The 12,571-nt window shown below is 28.7% G+C and overlaps 1 protein-coding gene across 2 annotated transcripts in view; it reads right to left on the bottom strand.

Annotated features, from left to right (window-relative positions):
• LOC142328885 (serine/threonine-protein kinase NIM1-like) overlaps positions 1 to 12,311 on the bottom strand; it is a 197,269-nt gene extending 184,958 nt beyond the window's left edge. For both annotated transcript variants that reach the window (XM_075373018.1, XM_075373016.1), the window contains exon 1: positions 12,153 to 12,311. The gene's annotated coding sequence lies outside the window, so the exon portion shown is untranslated. The remainder of the gene's footprint in view (positions 1 to 12,152) is intronic.
• Positions 12,312 to 12,571: the final 260 nt, after the last annotated feature.

Here is a 12,571-nt window from a genome sequence, read left to right on the forward strand (position 1 = left end):
TATCAGTGTATTTTAATAATTTTTTCAGAGCAAAGATTTTGTCAGTTAGGACTCGAAACTTTGAGCGATCTAAGAATGTGGGTTTCAAAACAGTCAGCCTCTATTTTAAAAATATTAGATATAACTGGTTACCCGTACTTCGTACGGATAAAAATCTATTTTACCCGGTTCTTAGCGTTACCCGACAAACAGCACTAGGAGATGACCATACTTCTTTACTAATTTTTGTTAAAACTTTTTAATTACTTTACTTGACAAACATTTATGTTTTTTAGTCAAGTAAACCAGTAACTGATTTTTTTTTTCAAATCAGGCTCAATTATTTTTAAATATGAGAAGCATTACGATTAATGCTTCTTTATTTATTTTTAAAAATTTAAGTGAGTGGAGGAATATCGCGGAAAAATCAATTTCGAATTTCTTCAGAGGCATTTTAGAGAAAAATTTGTTATTTGTTACCTACAATGCATTTATAAACAAAAAAATTTAGAGTCAATCTCTACCTCTTAAAATTGAAATATTTATTTTTTGTTCTTTCGCTCTATATCTCTTCGGTTGATATACTTTCAAAAATTTATACTTAGTACACAGAGCTATCAAGATGTGTCTACATAAAATCATTAATTATAGATCCCCTGGATCTATAATTAAGATTTTTTTTAGTTTCGGGGGATCTAAAAAGCAGAACATTTTTTGAGAATTTCCTTTTTGTTATTTTAGCCTTTATTGAAGGAAGAAAATTTAGATTTAGAGAAAACTTTCGTTAGCAAATTTGTTAAGATTAACCTAAATATGAATATTTTTAGAAAAGTTTTTTTGAAATTTATTTTTTTTTTGTCTTCAGTCATTTGACTGGTTTGATGCAGCTCTCCAAGATTCCCTATCTAGTGCTAGTCGTTTTATTTCAGTATACCCTTTACATCCTACATCCCTAACAATTTGTTTTACATATTCCAAACGTGGCCTGCCTACACAATATTTTCCTTCTACCTGTCCTTCCAATATTAAAGCGACTATTCCAGGATGCCTTAGTATGTGGCCTATAAGTCTGTCTCTTCTTTTAACTATATTTTTCCAAATGCTTCTTTCTTCATCTATTTGCCGCAATACCTCTTCATTTGTCACTTTATCCACCCATCTGATTTTTAACATTCTCCTACAGCACCACATTTCAAAAGCTTCTAATCTTTTCTTCTCAGATACTCCGATTGTCCAAGCTTCACTTCGATATAAAGCGACACTCCAAACATATACTTTCAAAAATCTTTTCCTGACATAAATAAAATCTTTTACTTCCTCGTACGACATAAAGGAAATACTGTGATCGCAAAACATTTTGGTTTTCAGATTTCAAAAAATATACATATACATTCTTTTTTTGTTTTTTTGCCTCTAACTCTTTTAATTTTTATTATTAATCTTTTCTTTTAATTTTTATTATTAATCACCGCGAAAGTCCTGCAGTACTTTTCTCGCTTTTTTCCTTATTATTTATTACTTTTATTTCACTATTCCCATTATTTCTTTCCTTATTGCTTTGTTTTATTACGATATAGCCAAGTAAGTTGTTCGTCCAATTGAAGCCCGAATTAGCGAACAGTAAAATATCGGGAAATAATTATACTATTAAAAATAATGATGGTATCACCTTTCCGAATAAGATGAACGTGGTACGTGCTGAATTTGTTGGGCAAATCATCATTATGTTCCAAACTTTAAATTATCTTTTTAATAAGAAGTATAAATGATGCAGTTAGTTTAAGAGAAATGTCTGTATAGAATGACGTAACGGCATAATGACAGTATCGTCAACGTCAATTCCTATTGTAATATTGCAAATAATCGGGAAAGTCCGATGTGTAAACTGAATATATATAAAATAATAAATAACAAAATAATACCGACGTCGATGTTTTATTAGTATTGTTATAAAGCGAATTATTAAATTTCAAACTAACAGATAAAAATATAATTATATTATTATTATTTATCACTAAGAAATAAAAAAAGCAAACGCTTTGAAAGTATAAATCTTATTACTTGGTTGATAACTCCCATTTTATCTAAGAGTATATTGCTACCGGAAAGCCTCAACCATTTTTATTGATAACTCCTGCATAAAGGCGAAGATTATTCGATTCTGCATAGTATTAACAATTCTATAGATTACTATGTAGCATAATATATTAACTAGCACATATTATTGTAAATTAATGTAAAGTATTATTTATTTAAGCGTTTATTATAGGTAGTTGAATATACAAATTTAAAGTTTTATCTTTAAACCGATTAGAATAGATTTGTTTTTCGATTTTATTTAAATTTCAAACAAATATGAAGCAATAGTTAATTTATTACTTTGATTTACCGGTTTTTTTGGTTTTTTTTTGAGCGGACATCGATTGTGAATAAAGTCTTTTCAGTTATTCCAATTTATACTAGTTTTCATTATTAGAGCGTTTCATATCGCTAATCGATGAATTATTTTAATTAATAATTCCTTATTAAAAACATTCTTCTTAATTTTGGTTGGATGTTTGTGGGATACCACAGAAAGGGCTTCACCAATCGAGTTGAAATTTTAACTGCAGCTTCTAAAATCCATAGCAGTCTTAAAAAAATTTGTCACAAATGAAAATCCAGTTCAGGTCTAGATTTATGTCTCACTTGTAATATTTTTACAATGGCAGGTAATATGGACTGATTGAATGGGTATACCTGTTGGTATACCCATCAGGATAGGATTCGAAGGTTCAAATCCTAATAAAGGCGGTTACTTTTATACGGATTTGAATACTAGATCGTGGATACCGATGTTCTTTAGTGGTTGGGTTTCAATTAGCCACATTTGTCAGGAGTGGTCAACCTGAGATTGTACAAGACTCATATTCACACTCACATTCTTACATATCATCCTCAATCATCTCTGAAGTAATAACTTACAGCGGTTCTGGAGGCTAAACAGACTGGAATGCTAAATTCACTTTGAAAATATTATACAAAATTTAAATGAATATAAATTTTGAGAATGTATGTATTATATATATATATATATAAAGAACAAACAAAATTGTTAAAAAAATGTTTCTTCAAATCTAAAAAAAAAAACCACGAAGCATTGCATGACTTTCCCGGCTATTAAAAAAAAAAAATTGATCTGAACTAAAATCTGATATGACTTCCTTGTACGCCTATTAAATTACATTTACGCATTTTTTTTTTTTTTTTTTAATGAACAGTACATAAAATTTTATTTCATTAATAACTTCTGATATCTTTTTTTTTATTATTGAATTATTTATTTTATTATTTTTTTTACAATCACAGCTTAATAATTATTAATAAATCAATATATTTAAATAAAAAAAGTTAAAAAAAAGAAAATAGGAGATGAAGTCCGATTCGAACGATGTGCCTTTCCCTAGTAAGATCCAAATATTTGATTAATTTAAATTTCATTTTACTATAACTCTGGAACCAATGAAAATAAGTACCACTTACGATATGTCGTTGAAAAGCTCTCAATGAGGGTTTATTACTGCAGTTAAGAAAAACTCCAAAATCCAAATTGTTTTAGATTTTGGGCTCTTTTTGACACTTTTGGTCCAGTCGATTGCAATCAAAAGGAGAGGACCCAACTAGATGTTACAGCAGTCCTAAATCCAATATTTCAGTTTCCTACGGCTAATCGTTTTTGTGTTATGGGAGATACGTACGTACAGACGTTACCTTAAAACTAGTCAAAATGGATTCAGGAATGGTCAAAATGGATATTTTCGTTGAAATCTGGAAACCGAAATTTTTCGCGATCACAATATTTTTTTTGCTTCGTACAAGGAAATAATTAAGAGTTAAAGAGTAAAAAAAAAAACAACACAATATATATTTTTTTTAAAGGTGGGTAACAGATTTTAAGAAATATTTTTTCTAAAAATACTCATATATAGATTAAGCTAAACAAATTTTCTTAAGTAAAGTTTTCTCTAAATTTAAAACACATTTCAATAAAGACTAAAATAAGAAAAAGAGAATTTTCAAAAACTTTTCTGTATTTTAGGTTTGAGATCCATCATTTAAAAAACTGTAGACATTTCTTGATAAGTCTATATACGTAGTATAAATATTCCAAGAATTTTTGAAAAATATTTACACCGAAGAAAGACAGAACTGAACAAAACAGAACAACTTTATTCCTCATTATACATATTTGGGTTTCGCCAAGGTTCGAGTCTTATCGGCACGTGCCCACTCAATACAGTATAAATACATTAACAATGAAAAATACTAATACATAACAGAATATTAATTACATCCAAAAAAAAAAGTTAAAAAATAACATCTACTACTACATTTATTAAAAAATAAAAACAAAACAAAATGCGTATTACCAAAAAAAAAGAGTGTACTTCTAATTTATAACAAAAATACGTATAATTATGAAAAGTATTTAGTGGCGTCGAAGAGTGGTCGCAGTAAAAATAATTATACATTTTAATCTTAAGAAAATATTAAAGGATTTAACTGTATTTTGCTTTAAGATTAACAGATAGTCTAGATATTTACAGTTTCAGAGGATAGCCAACGAAATATTTCTTTCTTAAATCAATTATAATTTGTAATATCTTTTATCTCTTTTGGTAACATTATATAAAATGGGAACAACTTTCTACAATATAAATTATTATATTTAGAAACAACAAATATACCTTTATACCTAGTCTGATGAATAAATCTTTTTTAGTTTTAACTTTAGTTTTCATATGGAACATACATTATTAACTGTTAAATCCTATAGGTGATATCGTTGATGCAGCATTAAAATAGTTTCTCCTTCATATAATCCGACGGGTATTAGAATTATTTTAATTGCTTTATTTTGAGCATTTTCAATATTTTCAGTTAAATAATTTGCAATTATTAGATAGAGCAAAAGAACAAGAAATAAAATTTCAGTTTTAAAAGGCGGATAAAAAATCCCACCTTTTAAGGTGGGTGGTGATTTTAAAAGGTGGTTAATTTTTTGAAAATTATTTTTTTGGATTATTTATCTATGCACGGTAAATAACAAATTTTCTTTTATAAAGTTTTCTGTTTAGTGCCTCTGAAGAAAACTCAGATTGGTTTTTCGCGATATCCCCATCCTCAGAACGAATTTTAAAAAATAATGTGATCAATTCCCCATGTATAGAAATATTTTAAACCAAATTTTTAAAAAATCGGTTACCAGTTTCTTCAATCCTTAATATAAAGGTAAAAGCAGTACGACACACAAACATATATTTTTTCTTTGTCTAGGATCATTGATTCTCAAACTTTTTCGCCCACCGCCCACATTGAGAATCAAAAATTTTCTAGCGCCCCCCAAAATGTTTAAACTTACTATCTGCTTTAAGACGGGCTCTTAAAAACAGCAATTGCAATTATTGTTTTTAAACGTGGCATGTCCGATCTCTGAGATGAAACTTACATTTTTAAATGAGAGCAATTAAAACGCATATTTGGTAGTATTTTTTATTAAAATTGCTTTCAAAAGAATTATAATTATTTATATAGTTATATAACAACAATAGTAATACGTATTAAATATAACAATATAATAAAACAAAGCTTTCAACTGAAAAATTACACTTACATTAACGTGAAGGATGAATCTGATGTGCTTTGAGTTTGTTAATATCAAGCTAGAATTTACTTAAAAACAAGTCGCCGCATTCGGTAACATGCAGCCGATTTCTCTTTTTGGTTAGAAACGTTGCTACAGCATTAAATCCAATCGATCATTTTTTATCATAAAATATAGGTGACCCTTAAATTTTTTTGTTCCAGTGTAGTAGATATTTAATTTTAGTTTGAAATATCACGAAAACATAATTTTTGCCGTTTTCTTAATCAGCTATCGCCTTCCTTTTTTTTTTTTTTTTTTTTTTTTTTGGTTTGTTTTACCTCCGGGTCCGCACTCAAGCAATTCATTCCGCAGAGGATGAGATGAATGATTTGTAGCGTTTGTGAAAAATGCCATGCCTGACCGGGATTCGAACCCAGGACCTCCGGGTGAAAGGCCGAGACGCTACCACTCGCGCCACGGAGGCCGGCAGCTATCGCCTTCCTAGACCGCCTGAACGCCCCCAATTTTCTGTGGGCCTTCTACCGCCCTCCCTGAAGGCCTCCAGCGCCGAAAAGGGGGCGTTATCGCCCACTTTGAGAATGAAAAGTCTAGATGAGCTAGTAGGGCCCTAAAACATAAATATTTACAAAAAAAACCGACATCCCATTTTTAACATGATCATCATACCTTTAATGTTGATATTCTAGTTATAATCACCGGGAAAGTGAAAAATAAAAATTTCTAACTCTAGCGATAGTAAATATAAAGTATTTTAATTGACGAAAAATTGATGATAACTTCACATGGAACACACAAATTGGAAAATTTTGATAATTAATAAGTACATATTTCCGTTGGATTATTAGATTTTTCCAATTTCTTTTCACTTGCACTTTATTTTATTTAGACATTTACCCTTTGAATTTCGATTTACAATAGCAAACATTGATAAATTTTCTAATTTTTCACAGATTAAAAACCTTTGTGTTTCAGTGTCACTGGAGTTAGAAAGTTTTATTTTTTTTAATCGGAAGAAAATTGATTTTAGCAATTTTTTTTCTTTTAATTTAACCGAGTAAATTTGTCATTATTAATCAAGTAGATTTTTTATTCTTACGTTTGTTTTAAATTAAAATATTTATATAAGATTTTTCCCTCTCCCTCTCTCTCCCTACCACCCTCATCCCATCAACATCTCTCTCTCTCTCTCTCTCTCTCGTAAAGAATAATCTAACAATTTCTTTTTCAAGTTTACTATATTAAATGAAAGAAATATAAAAAAATTCGCTGAAAAATATACAACCAATAAAAAATTACCTACATTCTTTTTTTTTTTTGTATTGGGGGGGGATGAATTACGAATGGAATTTTATAGTAATATTATTATTAAAAATTTATTATTTAAATTTTTAATCATTCAATTTTAAATAAACTAAGTAGTTTTAAAAAAATGAAAAAAAAATCGATCTTTTAAAACTTTGATCGGCTCTCACACACTCAATATTGTCCCAAAGTATTTTTTTGAGGGGAGGGTCGTTTATACTACATCTACGCCTAGGAAGATATAATTAAATTCGGTTAAAAAATTTTCAATGAATAAAAATATAGTTTTTTTTTTATTTTGGGCGAAGGAAGAATTTTTGTGCAACATTTCTTTTAAAAAGTTAATGTCTTTATCCACGCACATACATCGAGCTTAATGTAAAGTGGGGTTATGTATGCAAAATTTTGAGAAAATTGGTCCCAAAAAATTCTTTATCCCACCCCTTGGAGATACTGACCACAAAAGTTTACCAAAAATTACCCCATATATACGAATCTCAATACAGAATTTCATCCAAATGGTTGATCAAGCCAACACACATACATACGTCCCTACATAACCCTCATTTTTTTGAGTCCCTAGATCATGAAACGTCGAGAAATTCAAAAAACCATATCCAATTGTAGCATAGCTATAAATCTTATAATGCCAGGAAAATGAAAATAGGTTTGCAAATATGAGATCGCTAACTGAAATAAACGACTGATTTCTTTGAATTAACCTTTTTCAAAGATCTTCTGTTAGTATAAAAAATCAAAGAAACTCACAATCTTTTCATAAAAGCTAATTAAAAAATCTGATATGGACAACACATGACTTCCTATTAAATTATATATACACATTTTTAAAAATACATAAAATTTTATTTCACGAATAACTTCTTAATTTTTTCATTTTTTATTGTTTAAATTATTTATTTCAATTGTTTTTTTTTTTTTTACAAACACAGGTGGTTAATAATTATTAATAAATCAATAAATTTAAATTTAAAAAAAAAACTTAAAAAAAAGGAGATGAAGTTGATTCGAACCGATGTACCTACCCCTAAGATCCAAATATTTCATTAATTAAAATCTTATTTGGCTATAACACTGGAACCAATGAAAATAAGCACCACTTATGATATATCGTTGAAAAGCTCTCAATGAGGGCTTATTACTGCAGTTAAGAAAAAGCCCGAAATCCAAAAATCTTTGATTTTGGACTTTTTTGGTCAAGTCGATTGCAATCAAAAGGGGAGGTGCACAACTAGATGTTACAACAGTCCCAAATCAAAAATTTCAAAATCCTTCGGCTAATCGTTTTTGTTATGCGAGATGCATACGTACGTTCAGAAATCACGCCGAAACTACTCAAAATGGATTTGGGGATGGTCAAAATGGATATTTCCGTTGAAATCGGAAAACCGACATTTTTCGCGATCATAATACTTCCTTTACTTCGTACAAGAAAGTAAAAAGCGTAAACAACAGTGATGATTATGATAATTATTTTTATACGAATAAAAAAAAAAACAGAAAAATAAACATCTCTTCTGGGGATCTAAGACAGACCAAAATAAAAACAAATAAATAAAATTCACCATATTTATTTCAGAAATATTGATCCTTATTTGTAATCAATGATTTAATAATAAAAACTAATTAATTTTTTGTTGAACAAAATAACGAAACGAGTTAGCCCTTAAACCTTATTAAATATTAAGACACACTTTCAAAATACTGGGAGATCAGATCTTTCGGAGTTAATTATCAGCACCGTAACGTCGTTTTCAAGATGGAAGCAATAACAGCGCCACTAGTAACTCCACTGAAAAAAGATACATTTTAACTTCAAACCGTTCTATGAAAGAAAGATTTCTAATATTTTGAAAATGTATAGTTTCATATTTAATTTTTCATTTCGTCAACATGAATTTTAATTGTTACTGAGTAGAACTCAACTCAAATAGATCTAGGGAGGGGTTTTAATGTCTTTTGGATCCACACTTTATACCATTAAGTATAAACTTATTTCTCAAAGTAAATAGTCTTTCGTTCTATGTTCTTATTTATTACAGATTGTAAACTGTGTTTGCAGTACCCCGAACAATTAATTCTAACTTATTCATTTGTATATACTTACAAGTAACTATACTTACTAATATGTATTTGCGATATGATGGAGGATCTGTCCATATTAAATCGCATCACTGAATTTAATGTTCAAGTAAATTGTTTCTTAACTGTATGTGTTTTTGGAATATAGTATACATAAACACGCTATGAACACAGTTAATTGTAAGATTCAGCCTATAACTAATTTTGGTACGTACGTATTAACGCCACCACAGCTACAGCTTTATTTAAAAGCAAAGTAGTCAATCGGATTTCGGTGGAAAATGGGGCGATATAGAGTTTAACATAAATAAATAAATATTTATTTTATAAATATAATTTAACCAAAATTAACCTACGCTCGCTAACCTTGACTAATTAACACCGTAATTTTTTGAGTATTTATTTAATAAATTAGTATATGCAATTTGATTATTTAAATAATAAATAATTCCAATAATTACTGAATTTATTAAATAAATACTCAAACAATTCCGGTGTTAATTAGTCAAGATTAGCGAGCGAAGCGAGCGTAGGCTAAGTTTGGTTAAATTATATTTATAAAATAAATAAATATAAATAACCAATTTATATTCTGTTTTGAATCTGTTTCGGACCATTTTCCAACGAAATCCGATTGACTACTTTGTTTTTAAATAAAGCTGTAGCTGCGGTGGCGTTAATACGTAAGTACCCTAAATTTTTCTGAATAACAATTAAAGTGAAAAATAAGATTCGAAAAAATATGCATACATTACCCGATAAAATATGAAAAAAATTATGTAAATATTATTAAAAAAATTATTGAAAACAAATTTAACCCTCTTCAAAAAAACATTCATAACTATTACACAGAAAAGAAAAAATCATTTTCCGCTAAGCCCTCAATACAATTTTTGAAATTTATTTTTTTAAGTCGACGCCAAATTTAAATAAATTATTTGTGAACAGATTACGAAACTTACCTGAATTAAAATTTCAAGCTATTTCTAAAATCTGGCTTCGACTTAAAAAAAGTTTCAAAGTTGCAATGGCTTAGTGGAAAAATTATTTTTCTTTTTTGGTGCAATAATCCATTTTTTAAATTTTCTTTTTGAATAAGGATTAAACTTTTATTAACAATATAGGAATGCTATATGATTAAATGACTCTAACGGAAAAGGTAAGGTACAACAGTAAGTTTCCTCATCACAATGATGTAAATTCAACTCTGTATCTGTTTTGAATGTATTTGCATCCGGTCACCTAGAATTAGTTCTGTGCGTTTATCGTGAAAGCAGTTTAATTTCGCTACTGACGTTTAACATGTATGTTTGAATTTTCCAACAAACGATATGATGCCATTGATTCCTGCAACTGCGTGGCATTCTACCGGGAAAAAGGACATATCGCAATGGATGGACACGCTATGCGTCTTTACAAAAGTGAGAGAAATATATGGCATTTATCGTTGTTTTTCAGCGATGTTTGCCGTACAAACGGCGAATATTTATCGGTATGATTTGATCCGTAAGGGCATTTCAATGAAAGGCGCACCGTTTTTCGATGATTCATAGAAATATTTGTAATGAAAACCGTGAAGAACGTTCATATCGACTGACTGTTGTAAAATAACGTCTAAGAAAATAACTGCGAAACGAAAGAGCCGATGAAAGACACACATGTTTACAGAGAATGCGTGAAATAATCTAATAAACGTATTCAATGTAAAAGCTTTTCGAAAAGCAATAAATACGTTCTGTTGCCTACATCGGAGTTTTTGACAATACTCATTTTTTAATTGGTCCAATACCATCCAGTAATGGTGTACTATGTATTGTTTAAAAAAAAGTTCACTTAAAATTGGTACACTTTTAAGTTATGACCTTACAAACAATATTTTTTTTTTTTTTAATTTTATTTGGATCACCTATAAAATAAAATCCATCTTATTTAATTATGTACCAATACTCGCAAAATCAAAAATGTCTAGTGAGCTCCAATATGTAAATACGTAATTACATTACTGATTAATAAAATAATTATTTTATTTCAATTATAATAAAAATTAGTAACTGTATGTAATTTAATTTCAAAATTAAGAACGAATATTCAAATATATTTATAAATACCCATAATTTTAATATTAAATAAATAATCATTACCCTAAATACGACAGCGATCATGAATACAATATTCTGATAGAAATGAACTTGTCTACTAATTGAAAACAGTATCTATAAGTCATCATATCAATTAAGTTTACTTCACAGATATACAGTCTGACTTCGGTTAATTTAATTCATCCAAACATGTATTTTGAATTTATTTTTCGATTAGGCCTAATCAATACATCTCATCAACTCTAATGTTATGCTATTAAAATTGATTTTTAACAGAATAATCGTTAATAAACAAAAAAATACTTTTTGGATTTTAAAATGGGAACGAAAATTGATTATCAGCTAAACATATGGAAGAATAACATATATTTCCAAACATCATTTGGAATTATTAAACAGCAATTTATTATTTCGGCATTGCTGATCTAATTCGAAAGTTGATTTTACATTTATTTTTAAACTTGAAATATATTTTTATCAGACTGATCAATGAAAATTATTAGAAAATAAGTAACAATTTATATTAGTTAATTTATCATAAATCAGTTTTTTATTACATTAAGAAATCTGATTTAAACATAAAAGAGATAACAAAACTGAACTGAAACATTCAAAATGTTGCTGCCAACGTCCGGGAACTAGCATCTTAAGAATATTAGCCGGTCAGTACATGAAATGCCCAGCCAGTTACAGTAATACTGTACTTCAAAAGTAGTTGCTCGATTCGCGAAGCGGTTGTATTTCAGGTTTTGGCCGCGACTCATAATTTGAAATAAGTACGCTATCACACCGGTATAATTTTATACCGTAATACCAACAAACATCATGCTAGAATTAGATATAGTTTCAGTATTAAAAACTGAATTATTTTGAATAAAATCTCAATCTACATATTACTACTTATGAAAAAAAACTCTTATCGGTAATTAAAAAGAATTATATAACACCATAGATTTCAACAAATTACTGGCCATTAATTTTAGAAACAGTATGTTACTAGAACATAAAAATATAAATTCACTTACCCTGAACGTTACAAATCAGATCGGAAATTAATAAATTATTTAAACTAACTCAAATTGTAAGTGATAATGATCGTTATTATTTGTAAACATAACCTAAACGACACTTAATACAGTCACGTTAACTTTCTCAAACACCGGCAGGCCAACTGAATGAGGGAACTAAACATGCTTCAGGACCTGCCACAAAATACGATTTGATTTTAAACACACTGCGATTGCAGCGCTATCTGTCGTTACACAATGTACTCACTATCTGCTTTAGGAAACAAACACAGAATGATAGTAGACTTAAATCTACCGAGTTACTTTACACTAGATGAATTGATGTATTTTTATTTTTCTCTCGCTACCTGAATAAGTTTAGAATAATTATTTACTCGTCATCTGACTAATTTAATGTACCAATTATTTCTTTCATT

Source organism: Lycorma delicatula, chromosome 8, assembly GCF_047948215.1.
Source record: "Lycorma delicatula isolate Av1 chromosome 8, ASM4794821v1, whole genome shotgun sequence".
NCBI lineage: Eukaryota > Metazoa > Arthropoda > Insecta > Hemiptera > Fulgoridae > Lycorma > Lycorma delicatula.